This window comes from Salvia hispanica, chromosome 1, assembly GCF_029641045.1.
Source record: "Salvia hispanica isolate PSC_SH4W2 chromosome 1, Shi_PSC_v1, whole genome shotgun sequence".
Classification (NCBI taxonomy): domain Eukaryota; kingdom Viridiplantae; phylum Streptophyta; class Magnoliopsida; order Lamiales; family Lamiaceae; genus Salvia; species Salvia hispanica.
In genome coordinates, this window is record NC_142692.1 from 14,415,212 (window position 1) to 14,431,852 (window position 16,641).

Consider the following 16,641-nt stretch of genomic DNA (forward strand, 5'->3'; position numbering starts at 1 on the left):
AAGTGCATTTTCCAAAATACCCCCAAATTTAAAAGAGCATTTCCTTAACTACCCCTGAAACTCCCATTTTATATATTGTATAGATATATAGGGATGTCAATTCAACCCGAAACCCGTGGGCCGACCCAAACAACCCGGTAATATGAGCGGGTTAGAGCTGTAATTTTATTACCCGAATACAAAACGGGCTAAACGGGCTGCCCCGAATGGGTTGGCGGGTTAAACGGGTTGGCCCGAACGAGTTGCGGGTCGGCCCGATGGGTTGTGAGTTTTAATTATAAAATATTAAGCTTTAGGGGTTTTTTATATTTTTGAATCTTCAATCTTCATTCTACACAATCATTAGTCTTATTCAATCTTCATTCTACACTTTTCCACTCGATCCCACAATATCAGCTTTCAAGTTCCATCTCAACTCATTATTGCACTGTCCCAGCATCTGCCACTAGTGTCTTACCACCACCAAAGTCAATCAAGACAAAATTAAGAACTAACCCATCAAAATCTTAATATATTTATCATTTTAATAATGATTCATGTAAGATATGATTTTTAATTTTCATAAAGAATTAGTTACGAACAATGCCATACTAATGACACGAACACAAACTTTAATTTATATTGTAGTTGATCAAGATGAAAGGCTTCTTTTCAAGTATTATTGAAGAAAACTATGAAAATTTGAAGATTTTTATATGATTCTAAACTAAAAAGAAAAAAGTATCTAAATTTTAAAATCATTTTATAGAAGAAAATTTTGATACAAGAGATTATTTTCGAAAGCTTTTTAGCCCGAATAGCCCGATGGGTTAGCCCAAAACCCGACGGGTTAGGGTTAGGGTTGAAAATTTATGACCCGAAAAATCCATAACCTGAATGGCCCGCACCCAAATAGCCCAGTGACCCGAGTGGGCTGGCCCGAACCCGAACGGATTAGCCCGATTGACATCCCTAATAATATCTAGCAACAGCCTAGTCCAATAAATATAAAAATGACAAATATGAAATAAAACATTTGAAAAAAAAGGTTTATGATTGAAATAATAAATAAATAAATAAAACAATTAAACCGGCTAGCCGATTTCGTCCATGCCCTAGCTCTAGGGCTTTTTTCGTCCTTCCCGTTAGCCGCACGCAATAATGGACTAGCCGAACGCTTAGCCGCTCACCGACGACTAAGGTGCCGACTAGTCTACCATTGTGGCTGCTCTTAATAAATTTTAGGTCAATGTTAACATGTACTAGTTTTTTTAAAGTTCATTCTAAAATCAATAGATTTTTTAAATCGTGCAATTTAGTTAGCTCGACAAAAATATAAATTTTTCGGTGAAGAGTAAACCAATATTAATTGAGTTTTTTTGGCAAATGGTGGCATAATACAGTCATACCAATCTAATTTACACGATAATTTAATGAATATTTGGTATTTTTAATGAATATTTGGTATTGTATGTGATACATAAAATTGTCAATTTAATGTTAAGTTCGCGAGTGCTATACTTATCGCATATAGCTGTCGTTTGGTTGCATGGGTAGTGATATAATGAAAACCATATATCTAATACAAATTCAAAACTTTAATACTAGCTTTTAAATATTACTAATCAATGATTATAATGTTTCCATTTGAAAATATCAATAACTTCTATAAATCTGCCAATAGAAGGTATAATAGACACTTTCATGATATGGTGAATAATTTAATTATCGAATAATTTTGTAATTCTGATTTCATCGTTCTCTCTCCTTCCACTATTCACGTTTTTAGAATCAGCATAGAATCAACATGATTTCAACACAAAATTTCATCGCAAAAAAAAACAACAGCATAACAAAAGAATCAACGATTCAACACGAAATTCAACATCAACAAAGCTTCAACGCCATTTCAACACAAAATTCGACATCAACAAAGTGTCAAGGATTCAAAACAAAATTCAACATCAACAAAGATTCAATGCCATTTCAACACAAATTCAACATCAACAAGGAATCAACGATGCAGTTGATACGCTCGGATTTTGCACTATTTTAAGGCCATTATTTGGTCCGTTTTTTATGTCAAAGTCACTCTATACGTCCATTATTTGTATATTTTATCTATTTTGGTATTTTGACGTGTTTTGTGAGAAATGTGCATAATTGAGCCGAAAAAGGGAGTCAAAACACAAAGTCTGGAAATCTAAAGTCAGACGGCGACCGCCGCGAAGTTGTACGGCGACCACCGGCGCGTGGCGGTCAGAGCAATGCAGCGGTCTGACTCGGAAAAAAATTACACTTGGAAGAGAGTCTCGCCTGGCGACCGCCGGAAGTTGTGCGGCGGCCCGCCGCTGGAGGAACAGAGACTCTGGACTCCAACGCGGCGACCACCGGCCAAGGTGCGGCGGCCCGCCGGAGAAAGGCGGCGAATCCGAAGTGCCCTAGATCTACTATTTACCATATTTTGAAGATTTTTTCTTTCTACAATGAGGATTGACTTTTCCCTATAAATAGGACCTCAAGCTTCATCAACCAGAGAGCTTCTTTTTGCAAAATAATTCACAGAGATCAAAAGCTAGAGTACTTCAATTGCGCAAGGAGTTGGAGAAGGATTTCAAGAACATCAAGAACGACAAGGATTCAACCTACGAGTTTTCTTTGCTTTAGTTTTATGTTCAAATTGTCTTCTCTTCAATCTATGTGTTTAGCTTATTCCATTATGTGTAACTAAACTCATAGGATTCTAGGGATGTATTAGTAACAACTTTGGTTATACAATTCCATTTTTCTATTTAATATCTGTTTTGATTTTACTTTGTTTCTTCCCTAAGTAATTGTGATGCTGCATGATTGAGTGACACAATCTTGTATGATTAATATAACTTGCTTCATAACTGTGAGAGAGTTCTAGCGAGTTAGATTCACTTAGTAGACGCTACAGTTAGCTTCCTTTACAACGGCACTGTTAATTGAGATTGGGGACCTTTCAAGTGTCTTAGGAGCTTTATGGAGTTACGTGTTAGGATTGACAACCCTAATCTTGTAATCAACGGTTGCATCGCATGAGCATAAGCTAGGCGACTCGTCCTATCAAAGTAATAACTGTGCTAGGGTATTGATAAACTCGTAGTTTAGAATGTGTTTTGGATGTTTGGAAGTGCATAGTTGAGTGTTTTGTAGCATATTATTTGAGTTTTCATCTATGATCCCTTACTTTACTGTTTTGATGAGTTTGTCGAGTTTTTGTAGTCGCAACAGGTGGAAACGGACGAAAATGGTACCAAAACCGGAGGTCGGGCGATTTACTGCAGCCAGTCGGGCATTTTTATACACAAGGCCGGGCGTTTGGCCCCTCAGGCCGGGCGTTTGTGCAATGCCGTCGTTTAAGAAGAACGCCCTGTCGGGCGTTTTGTTACTTAAAAATCGTCCGGCCGGGTGATTTACTCGTAATGCTGATTTTCTTCTTTTTTCGCCCCGGGTATAAATAGGACCTAGGGTTCGACTCCAACATACTTTCCACACGCCCCAGAAGCAGTTTCCACATTTGAGAGCAGATTGAAGCGACAAAGAGTTCGATTCATCAACAAGTTTGAAGACGAAGACGATTTGCCCATTCAATTCACCTGTGGGAGTATCTCTATTAGTTTTCATATGTTCAATTCAATTTCTATGGATTTCTCTTGTGAATTTGCATTGCATATGAGTAGTAAATCTTCTGTAGAGTTTTGGTGAAGACTACAATGAACGCTTTTGATTAATTCAAGGACTTTTGATTACCTATGCTCTTGTGATTTCTTTGTTTCATTCTTGTGCTTTTTCAATTCAATTGCTTAGCTACAAATTGGGTTTCCTGACCTAGTTTTGAGTAATCGAGAGATACCTAATTAGGATTGATAAAAGAATGAACAACACCTAGATAATTTGCATTTGAGAAAATGAATTCTAGAGTGAGGGCTTGAGCCTTTCATTTTAAGGAGTTAATTGTGACGTATTAGAAGGAGACTTCAATATTATTGATTAATCAACGGGTTAAGTGCACTCGAGAGAGGGCTTAGTCTAGAATAGCGGCTTTCCTAGTAATCCTAGAGACATTAATTGGTTAATCGAAGTTGTTGAATTGTTCGCATCGTGTTCGTTGTAGTTGGATCCAAGGCTCTACCGTGTTCTCTTATTTGAAACTTCTTTTTGTTGCATGCTTTTTGCTTGTTTATGTTATTTGTTTTTCAAAATCAAAACCAACCTTTCCGAATTCTCTAGATAGTATTCAAAATCGGTTCGTGGTACTTGAGTTGCACAATTTGTCTCCGTGGATACGATACTCGTACTTGTTTATTGCTACACTAGCCCCGTACACTTGCGGGTAATTCTCGTGTTTAAAATAAATCGAGTCAAGTTTTTGGCACCGTTGCCGGGGACAATTTGTGTTATTTAGCTTAATATCGTGGTAAAGATAGAGATTACTACTCTAGATTTTATTGCTTTAATTTTTATTTTTATTTTTGAGTTCTCAGATCTGTGTTGTCTTTTTCAGGTTGTATGCAAACACGCTCTAAGGGTTTACCTTTAGAGCCTATCGATCTTGAGATCGAAGCATCCAACAAAAGGAGAAACTCTTTGAAGAGGCTAAACCAGCGGATCCGAGTTTCTTCCCCGGTCCATGGACGGTCACCTTCACTAGTTCAAGAACCATCGTCACCTACTCCGTCACCAGCTCACTCTCCTGTTCAGTTTGAGCCACATCATCCTCTTCTGATGGACGGAGGAAACGGGGGGAACAATGGGAATAACCATCCACCACCTCCTCTAACAAATGCTCAACTTCAAGAGCAACTCGCAGCATTGCAGAGGCGGTTAGATCAAGGGCAGAACGAGATACCAGTGCAGAATATGTTTGCCTATAATGGGGTGTCAAATCCAGCAATTGTTAGCAACAACGTGGATGCTAACAACTTTGAGCTCAGGAGGGGGCTCCTTCAGATGGTAGAGAACAATGTTTTTAGAGGCCGATCCACGGAGGATCCTTACAAACATATCACCAAGTTCATCCAGATCTGCAACACGACGAAAATCAATGGTGTCTCAGATGAACATATCAGATTGAGGGCATTTCCTTTCTCTCTAGAGGATGATGCCCGGAATTGGCTGGACAGTCTGGAGCCCAACTCCATCCGTATGTGGGAAGCATTGGTGGCCAAATTCTTATCAAAATACTACCCTCCGAGTGAAGCTTTGAATAGGCAATCAACGATTTTAGCATTTGAGATGACTCCTCAAGAGAGTATCCGAGGAGCTTGGGAAAGGTTCAAGAGCCTTTTGAAGCGGTGTCCTAATCATGGTTTAAGTCCAACCCATCAAGTCCTCGCATTCTACAAGGGGTGTTTGCCTGATGCAAAGAGCAAGCTTAACCGAAGCCCTGGGGGATCACTAATAAAGATCGGTGAGGCGGCAGCAATGGAGGTGATCGAGAGAGTTGCCTCGAATGATGGAGGTTGGACGAATAAGAGGAGCAAGGTGCACAGAATAGCTTCTGCCTCAGAGGTCAGCCCTGACAACAGTTTGACAAAACAATTGGAGCTCATCCACAAGAAGCTAGACCTTATGGGAGTGGGATCATCGGTGCAAGAGAATCTAGAAGGTGTAGAAAATGTCAACTACATACACCAAGGGGGCAACAGATATTACAATAACTCCCGCCCCAATCAAGGGGGTGGAGGTTTCAACCATTTTGGGAAAAAGCCACATCCCAACCTCTCATATGGGAACCCCAACAATGCCTTGCAGCCACCTCCGGGGTTTACAGTTTCTCAAGGAATGATCAATGAGCCGCAGAAGAGGAGTTCAGAGGACATACCGAATGCCTTCATGACACTGTCACAGAAGAATATGAAGCATTCAAACAAGAGGCCCGAGAAGGTAGAGAATGATGTACACAACATGGCAACACATATGAAGAACTTAGAGGTGCAGATGAGTCAGATCGCTCAATCGGTGAGTGGCCAGCATAAGCCAGAGCAATTCCCAGGGCAGCTTACTATAAATCCCAAGGATTGCAAGACGATTCACTTGAGGAGTGTGACGAGTTATGAGGGTCCTTCTATGCCAGAGACACCGCCCAAGCCTGTAGCTGAGCCAGAGAAAGAAGCAGAGGCCGAGGTAGAAAAGGAGGAACTTGAGACATCATCTCATGCAGTTCACCCTGAGGTGAACAGTCAAGCCAGCAGAGGTCAGAGTGCCATTCCCCCAAGTGCTGCAAAGGAAGAAGAAGAATGATCAGTTCGCCAAATTTTGGGAGATCTTCAAGAAGGTGCAGATTAACATTCCGCTGATTGAGGCACTGCAGCAAATGCCCGGATATGTTAAGTTTCTCAAGGAAGCTGTCGCCAAAAAGAAGAAGTGGGAGCAACATGAGACCGTCAATTTGACGGAAAACTATAGTGCGATCTTGCAAAGGAAGCTTTCGGCCAAGATGGAGGATCCAGGAAGCTTCACTATTGAGTGCACTATTGGAGACTATTTTTTGGAGAATGCCTTATGCGACCTTGGAGCGAGCATTAACCTCATGCCTTTGTCTTTCTATAACATAATGAAGATTGACCAGATGAAACCCACATCCATTACGTTGCAGATGGCTGATAGATCGGTATCCCGTCCAGTGGGTGTTGTGGAGGATATATTGGTGAGAGTGAATGAGTTTGTCTTCCCAGCTGACTTCGTGATATTGGATATGGAGGAAGACAAAAAGGTGCCTCTCATTCTAGGAAGACCTTTTCTAGCCACAGGGAAGGCCTTGATCGATGTTGACAATGGAGAGCTCACTTTTCGCTTCAATGGTGAAAGTGTGACATTCTCCATCTATGAAGCCTTGAAGAGGCACGATGTGGAACCAGGAGGAAGCCTGCAACATTGCAATGTAGTGACTATAGTGGATGAGTGTGTCAGAAAGATGGCCTACACCAACTCATCAGAAGATCAACTAGAGGGTGTATCGTTAACTCTATTCACTCTTCTCATCTTATATATATTATGGATGCTAATCATGAGCTAATTGAGTTTGTAGATGCTCTAGATTCAGCGAAGGAGATCCCCAGATCACACTGTCAACAATTCCTACCTCTTAGGAATGAAGAAGAAGACGACAAGGATGAAGAGAAGAACAAGAAAGTGGAGCTGAAGCCTCTTCCATCACATCTGCAGTACGCATTCTTAGGAGAAGATGACACCCTGCCAGTAATTGTATCATCATCCCTCTCTACTTCTGAGTTAGATAAATTGTTGAGAGTCCTTAGAAAATTCAAGGGAGCAATAGGGTGGTCAATCTCAGACTTGAAGGGAATAAGCCCAACACTTTGTATACATAGGATCCATTTAGAGGATGACCATAGGCCTAAGGCCCAAAACCAAAGGCGACTTAATCCTATCATGCAGAATGTGGTAAGAAAGGAGGTGATTAAATTGTTAGATGTCGACATCATATATGCCATTTCTGATAGTGAGTGGGTGAGCCCCACCCAAGTAGTAGCCAAGAAGGGGGGTACGACTGTAGTAAAGGGAGAGAACGATGAGCTGATAGCCACTAGGACGGTCACTGGGTGGAGAGTGTGTATTGACTACCGTGCTTTAAACGCTGCAACTAGGAAAGACCATTTCCGACTACCCTTTATTGACCAAATATTAGATAGGTTGGTTGGGCATGAGTTCTACTGTTTCTTTGATAGGTACTCGGGGTATAAACAAATCCATATAGCACCCAAAGACCAATATAAGTCAGCCTTTATATGTCCTTATGGTGTTTATGCCTATGGAAGAATGTCTTTCGGTTTGTGTAATGCTCCCGCCACGTTCCAAAGATGCATGATGTCCATATTTCACGATTTGATTGAAAATATTATGGAAGTGTTTATGGATGACTTTTTTCTGTATTTGGTGATTCATTTGATAACTGCCTTGACAATTTATCTTAAGTGTTGCAGCGATGTGAGGAGACTAACCTCGTGCTCAATTGGGAGAAATGTCATTTTATGGTTAGAGATGGCATTGTGCTTGGGCACAAAATTTCTGTAGGTGGCTTGGAGGTCGATAGAGCCAAAATCGTTGCTATTGAGCAACTGCCTCCACCCACAAATGAGAAGGCAGTAAGAAGCTTCTTGGGGCATGCCGGTTTCTATAGGAGATTTATCAGGGAATTCTCGAGAATTGCTAAACCTCTTTGCAATTTGTTAGCTAAGGATGTGAAATTTAACTTTTCTCCTGATTGTTTGTAGGCTTTTGAGAAGCTGAAGGAGGCATTGGTGAGCGCTCCTATCCTTATCTCGCCGGATTGGTCTCAACCTTTCGAGATTATGTGAGATGCGAGCGACGTGGCGGTAAGATCGGCTTGGGACAGAAGAGGGATAAGATCTTCCGGGTGATCTACTATGCAAGTCGGACTTTGGACCCTGCCCAAGTCAATTACACCACCACCCAGAAGGAGATACTAGCAGTGGTCTACTCCTTTGATAAGTTCTGCCCATATCTCATCGGGGCCAAGACCATCGTCTTCACCGCTCATGCCACAATCCGGCACCTCTTTGCAAAGCAAGACGCGAAGCCAAGGCTTATTAGGTGGATCTTGCTCCTACAGGAGTTTGACTTGGAGATCTGAGACCGAAGAGGATGTGAAAATGTGGTGGCAGACCACTTGTCAATGATGGAGCATATGAATGAAGAGGAGAAGTTGAAGTTAGCGATCAACGAAGAGTTTCCGAACGAGCATCTATTCTTCGTGGCTAAGGGGAAAGTGGCATGGTATGCCAACATTGTGAAATACCTCGTTGCTAAGGTGATTCCCGAAAGGCTTGAAGATTATCAAAAGAAGAAATTTTTCCATGACTCGAAATTCTACTTTTGGGATGACCCGTGCTTGTTTAGGAGGTGTGCCGACATGGTGATTAGAAGATGTGTCCCTCAAGAGGGGTGAGAATCCTTTATTATGCATTGCCATGCCGCACCTAGCGGAGGGCATTTTGGAGCTAACCGGACTGCCATGAAAGTGCTACAAAGTGGCCTATTTTGGCCAAGCATCACCAAAGATTGTCAAGAGTATGTGAAGAATTGTGATGAATGTCAGAGAATGGGGGCCATTTCTAAGAAGAAGGAGATGCCGATGACGACGATTGTGGAAGTCGAGCTATTTGATGTGTGGGGCATCGACTTCATGGGGCCCTTCCCTCAATCTAATGGCTTCCAATACATTCTCTTAGCCGTGGACTACATATCCAGGTGGGTGGAGGCCATTCCTACCTCAACCAATGATTCGAAGGTGGTGACAAAGTTCATTCAAAAGAACATTTTCACTCGATTTGGCACACCAAAGGCTATCATTAGTGATGGAGGATCCCACTTTCGCAATAGGTGTTTAGAGGCGGTGTTAGCAAGATATGTAGTAAAGCATCGGGTGACAACTCCGTATCACCCTCAAGCTAATGGCCAAACCGAGTTGGCCAACAGAGAGATCAAGCAAGTTCTTCAAAAGAGTGTCAAGGCGAACCGGAAGGATTGGGCGCTCAAGCTTGATGATGCTTTATGGGCGTATAGGACGGCCTACAAGACCCCCATCAGAATTTCACCTTACCAATTGGTGTTTGGGAAGTCGTGCCACCTCCCGGTTGAAATGGAGCACTCATCGTATTGGGCGGTGAGGCAATTGAACATGGACTTCACTAAGGCCGACAAAGAAAGGATACTTCACCTTAACTTACTTGATGAGTTTAGGAATGAAGCCTATGCGAACTCCTCCATTTACAAGGCGAGGATGAAAGCTCACCATGACAAGATGATCGAGAGGCGTGAATTCCACCCGGGCGATGCCGTTCTACTCTTCAATCACAAGTTGAGGTTCTTCCCGGGCAAGCTGAAATCTAAGTGGTCCGGGCCCTTCACTATCAAGTAAGTTATGAGCAATGGAACAATGGAGCTCTTTGGACCCGATGGAAGCATGTTCAAGGCCAATGGTCAAAATTTGAAGAGATTCTATTCCAGGGAGCAACAAGACGAGGTCTTTGTTGTGGGCTTGATCGAGTAGGTGGAGCTTGAAGAGCGTCGAGCATACGATGGCAAAAAGTTGCGCTTTAGGGGAGGCAACCCCTCATAGGTACATTTATTGCTTTAGTGTGTGTTTTGGTTCTCTTTTGGTATGTTTTGGTTCTCTTTTGGTATGTTTGGGTGTTCCCTTTGTTTTTGACTTTGTTTTTCATTCCCTACTCTTGTTTGAGTTGGGTATTTGGTGTTTTAATGTTGGTTTCTGAGTTTTAGTGCAGAAAAAACCAAAAAATAAAAAAGGCGAAAATCTAAACGCCCGGGGTGCAGCACAACCCGACCGGGCATTTTTCGACTGCAATACGCCCGTGCACAGTGAGAACGCCCGGATTAGCTTCAAAACGCCTGGGCTCGGCGCCCGGTCGGGCTATTTGCTCGTGTATAAAAACCAGCGCAGGCAAGGATTTTTGAACCCTAATTTCTCTCACCTTTCTCTCGATTTTCCGGCTAAAAACCTCTCCCCTCTCAAATTTCTTCCACAATCTCCATTCTAGCACACACCCCACTCATTCCATCCTCCTAATTCAACATTTAAACCAAGCAATTTGTGGATTTGCTCAAGTGAAAAGACACAAAGTTGGAATTTTCGAAATTCTCCCTTCCTGAGCTTAAAAGGTACGAACCCACTCTTTTCTTGATTTCACTTGGTATTGTGATTGGTATTGATGATTTGTTGCTTGGGCTAGCTTAATTTTCGAATTTGTGAGGAATTTAGCCCTAAATTACTAGTTCAAGGATGATTTGGTGTAAATGGTTGCTTTGAGCTTGAAATTGGTTGATTTATCTCATGGGCTTGTGGTATTATGTCTTCAATTCTAGCATGCTTTGTGTTGTGATGATTTTTGGTGGTGAATTGCTAGTGCGAATATCAATTTAGGTGAATGGTTGTGTCTTGAGCATGAACTTGGTTGTCTCACATGAATTAAACTGATAAAGGGATTGAGTCTATCTCCCAATTATGATTGCTTGTGGAATTGTTGAGTATGTTGTATAATGGGGGGTGCATGCTTGTTTTGATCATGGTTTTGTGATTTTAGGACTTGAGTCTATCGTCCTAATTGCTCGTTTGTCTGCACACTTTACATGATTTGCGTTGTTAAACATATAGGAATCGAGTCTATCTTCATAATGTAGTGAAATATGTGCAAGACTTTGGTTTCAATAAAGTTTGGGGGAGTTGGGTAGCTTGTGGATATATATGTGGTTTATTGTAGAACGGATTTAATACTTCCAATTTCTAGGTACCACTTGCTTATCATCATGGTTCCGATTCCCGCCGGTGTCAACCTCACCTCCGACCAGAAAAAGAGGTGGAAATCCCTCGCCAAGCTGTCTTACCAAGTAGCTAGGCTCCCATGCCTCTTCACACTCTTTCAGCTCGGGATCGAGCAATCCTTCTTAGAGTTGTGTGAGGTCGGACAACTTTTGGGCTTGTTCCTTGCACAGGGCCGTCCATCATACCATCGTCTCACCCTGGAGTTCCTTTCGACGCTGACGGTGAACAAGACTCGGTACGCAATCGAGTCCATCACTTTTCAGCTGCGGAATACTGTACACAATATGTCGTTAGCACAGATTAATGAGATATTTAAAATCACGGGGGTAGTGTCCAAGATGCCATATGAGTTCAGCCACAGTACAAACAAGTTCTGGCAGGAGATCACAAGCGAAAGGAAGTTTTATGCCAACAGGTCAAAGAGCTCTTCCATCCGGAACCATGTCTTACGCATCCTCCAGAAGGCATGCGTCTGCTTTCCCTTCGCCCGAGTGGAGCATGGGAGCATCACTAGAGACGAGCTGTTTCTGTTGTGGCAGATTTTGTATAGACAACTAGCTCTGAACCTGGGCCACTTTATGATTAAACATCTAGAACGGGCCGCGAAGAAGAAGAACGGGACGCTGTGTGTTGGTGCGTTGGTGAATCGCCGAGCCCGGTATTGGACATCACATTCTTAAAGAGAACGGCTGTGATCGCCTCGGACAAACATGGCCAAATCTACTTAAAGAAAAAGGCTGGCGATCACTTCCCACTCCCCAACTCCGACACCACTCATGTCCACGGGCCACCACCAAATCACATCAGGGAACCCACCCAGATATGTGGCGACCCTGGGGCCAAGCGGGGATGAAGGAGCAGATGGAGATGAGGAAGAAGAGGACGAGGAGCATGAAGAAGCACCGACCCAACATAGAGGAGGAGATGGGGTCGTGACAAGCATCTCACGACGGAGGAACTGTGGGGTGGGGATTGAGGAGGATGTTGATGCCATCAACAACATGCTGGATGATACGCTCGGATTTTGCAATGTTTTAAGGCCATTATTTGGTCCGTTTTTGATGTCAAAGTCACTCTACACGTCCATTATTTGCATATTTTGTCTATTTTGGTACTTTGACGTGTTTTGTGAGAAATGTGCATAATTGAGCCGAAAAAGGGAGCCAAAACGCCAAGTTTGGGAGTCTGGAGTCAGACGGCGACCGGCGACCGCCGGCGCCTGGCGGGCAGATCAATGCAGCGGTCCGTCTCGAAAAAATGTGCTTGGAAGAAAAGTCTCGTCCGGCCACCGTCGGAAGATGTGCGGCGGTCCGCCGCCGAGGGAACGAACTCCCTGTACTCCAACGCGGCGACCGCCGGCCAAGGTGTGGCGGCCCGCCGGAGAAAGGCGGCGAATCCGAGAAGCCCTAGATTTGCGCCCAGTTTTACCATATTTTGGAGATTTTTTCCTTCTACAACAAGGCATTGTTTTTCCCTATAAATAAGGCCTCAAGCTTCATCAAAAAGTGAGAACTTCTAATTGCAAAATACTTCATAGAGATCAAGGCTTAGAGTACTTCACTGGTGCAAGGAGTTGGAGCAGGATTTCAAGAACATCAAGAACGACAAGGATTCAACCTACGAGTTTTATTTGCTTTAGTTTTATGTTCAAATTGTCTTCCCTTCAATCTATGTTTTTAGCTTATTCAATTATGTGTAACTAAACTTATAGGATTCTATGGATGTGTTAGTAACGACTTTGGTTATACAAGTTCCGTTTTCTATTTAATATCCGTTTTGTTTTTACTTTGTTTCTTCCCTAAGTTAATCTTGATGCTTCATGATTGAGTGAGACAATCGTGTATGATTTAATATAACTTGCTTCATAACTGTGACAGAGTTCTAGCGAGATAGGTCCACTTAGTAGATACTACAGTTAGCTTCCTTTAAAACGACACTGTTAATTGAGAGTGAGGACTTTTAAAGGGTCTTGGAGCTTTTTGGCTTACGTGTTAGGATTGACAACCCTAATCTTGTAATCAACGTTTGTTTCGCATGAGCATAATCTAGGTGACTCGTTCTATCAAAGTAATAACTGTGCTAGGGTATTGTAGTTGGAATTTTGTATAACCATAACTGTGAACACACATCCCTGGGATTCCCTTATCTCTATTGTCTTTCTCTTGATTTATTTGCTTTTAGTTGATCTATGCTCTTCTTTGCTTTTAGTTTTTCAAAAGTTTTCAAAACCCAAATGTTTTTCCAAATAGTAATTGAGTCTCAGTAGAGGATAGACACTTTGTGTTCGTCTTTCCCGTGTTCGATATCCGGTACTGACCTTTAGCTCTACTATATATACTCTGTATACTTGCAGGTTTATTTAGTGCTAATAAGAAGTGAAGGGGTTGGCAGCGGAAGCGCTCACATAAATCAATTACATAATAATTCAGATCTATTTAGCGGATTATTTAGACAAATTCTATTCGCGTAATTATCACATGTATCATGCTCATAACTCAAATAAAACATGCTTTAAATTAATTGAAACCTAAAACATGCTTTTCTAGGGTTTAGCCATTATACCTTGAAGATTCTCCAAAGAATCGAAAATAGCTAGCGCCTTCTCCACGTGAAGATCTTTAGTACAAAACCACGGATCTTCTGTCTGGTTCCCGGACTGTAAACTGATATCAGGGTGAGCTGATCTCACCAGTGCACTAGGACTTAAATAGAGAAGACAGAAATCCTTTCCCACAAAGGAGAAAAATTCGACCACTACTAGGAGTGGAGGGGGTCAAAAATTTTGAGTAAGATCAAGTGTATTTTCTGTCTCCTTTATTCTCCTATTTATGATAATTCACATATTGGGCCTAGACAGGGATCTATGGAAGGCTTTGGATATGGGCTCCTCCAATTAGCTTTTTACTAATTAAATTAAACCCAATTTAATATAAGCTTAAAATTGGAATATTATGAGCAGCCATTACAGAAGTAATATTGCACTCCCCATCCAAATCCGAAATTATAAGTACTTCGGGTTTCCAATACTTTATATTTATTTCCCGCGCCTAAGATAGAAACATCCATTAATTAATTATCGTCTGCTATGGACTTAATCAATTAATATCTTATTTATTCCAAGATAGGACTAAGCAAGAAAATCTTATTTATTATTCATAGAGTAATTAAACTCCAACTAGCTAGGTTCCGAATAATAAAACTTTATTTCAAGCTTCTCTTGAGGATGTTATCAAACGAGACTCACCTCGCGCACGATTCAACATAATAGCAATCCTAGCACCGCTAGATATTAATCACCACTACCCAATATACCAGGCTTATTGGGTTGCGAAAAACCCGCACCATTTGGCAAGTCAAAGTAGTGCATAATCAATACCGTATGCTCAATGCTAACGTACATTGATTGAGAAATAATTTACGAGACCTCGTCTTTCAGTAGATAGCATAAAGACTGTCTTGCTGTTAGATCCATTCAGTGCTATACCACACCAATGTCATCTTATTTCAGTAAGGCTTAGAAATAATCAGACTGACATTGCAACCTTTCACGATAGGTAGTCTAAGCCTATCTAGGTTGTGAAATTATTCTTTTTCATTGTTTAGAACTGACCGTGTTACCTTAAAGTGAACGATGCCCACAACCGGTCTACTAAAACAAAGACTTAGACTTTGTTAAGTTACTTATACATTTAAATATGCAATAAACATCCATTAAATGTAAAACATAACAACATTATGACAAAAATAATCTGTTTATTCCTTTGGAAAATAAAATGAGAGTTTTAACAGTATTCAATCACTTGAAAGGTGATTTCTAGTATACAAACTCTAACAAAAAGTGCATCACTGGACATCGTGGAGCTGAGTATGCAGCAACTGCAATAGAACAATGACGCTCAATGGGCTCAGTGGCACCAACAGAGCAATGAACAGTGGGCGAACATCAATGCCCAGTTTGGGAATATCTTCGCCTAGTACGATGAAAGATGGGCCACTTTTGTGCAGCAGCAGCAGGATTTCATGGCCGCCTGGCGACCACCTCATCACCCGCCGAATCAGTAGAGGTCCGCCCCAATTCCACATTCTTTCAAACTTATCCTTGCCTTGCCCTGGAATAAGTTTGGGGGGGGGGAGTGTCTAGTGGAATTGGGCCTTTTTCTCCTTTCCCTACTTTGTGATTCCCCGTGATGTAATTTGTGGTGATTTGAGTGATTCCGGCATGCACCCTAATTTGATATGATGGCATCTTATGTGGTGATAGTAGGACAGTTTCTTTTCTTTTATTTGATTTTTATCTTTTTGGTGTCTAGCTTTTATGTGCTTTTGTGTGTTTTTGTTGGTCCAGTCTTTCCTTGGGTGAAATTGAAATGGGAAATGGATGAGTTGGCAAGATGAACTAAGCATGTTTGTTGGATGAGTTGCCTATGATGATTATGGTTAAAATGTTTGCGAAAACTTGTTAATTTAGCTAAGTGACTTGTGTTTCCTATTTGTGATTTGCCTAAAGTGAATTGCTCGTTGCCTTGTCTATTGCCAAAAATTACCTTGTGAGGATTGAGACCATCTTCTTTTCAAAAAAAAAAAAATATGTGTGATTTTTCATCAACTATGTTATATGTTTCTAGAACTTGCTCGCGGTCTGTTTGAATCTGCAAAGTGGTTATAGTGATAGGAGAGGACGTTAGGCCATCCTTTGGAACTTTATCTTAACCTTGAACCAAATTGCGAATCATAATCCTTTGCTAGCCAATTTTGAGCTTAAGCCTTTTTCTTTGATAGCCAAAAATATGGGTTGAATCTTTGTTGGGTCATAGGAAAAGAGATTTTTGGTGAAAGGATATTGTGTAGCAAGAAAGGATTGAAAAAAAACAGAAAAGAAAAATAAAATGAAATAAAAGACATGCAAAGCATGCAAAAATTTGAAAGAAAAAGAAAGAAAGAAAGCAAGAAAGAAAGAAAAGAGAAAGTATGAGTTCGATAGGGAAGTAGGTTGAGTTGAGATTGAATAAGAGTTGTTAAAGAAAAAAAAATGAGGATTGGGAAGTTGAAAAGAGTTTAGGAAAAGTCTAAGTCTACTGAGATTTGTAATACACATGGGTGAAGTAGTTGTAGTTTCAATTTGGGATTATAAGTCACTTTGGCCAAATGTTCCTCACCTAACTAAAAACCCTTACGTTACAACCTTGAGAAAAGACCTTTCGGATCCTAGATCTATAGTCACAACATAGCAGAGGAGAGTCTAGACTTCGAGCAAGCCTATGGTAAACTATACATTTTTGATTGACTTGAGAGTTACATACTTTACCCATGTG

At 41.4% G+C, this 16,641-nt stretch overlaps 1 pseudogene; it reads left to right on the forward strand.

Annotated features, from left to right (window-relative positions):
- Positions 1 to 4,515: 4,515 nt before the first annotated feature.
- Positions 4,516 to 8,620, forward strand: LOC148933308 (uncharacterized; annotated as a pseudogene).
- The last annotated feature ends 8,021 nt before the right edge of the window (positions 8,621 to 16,641 follow it).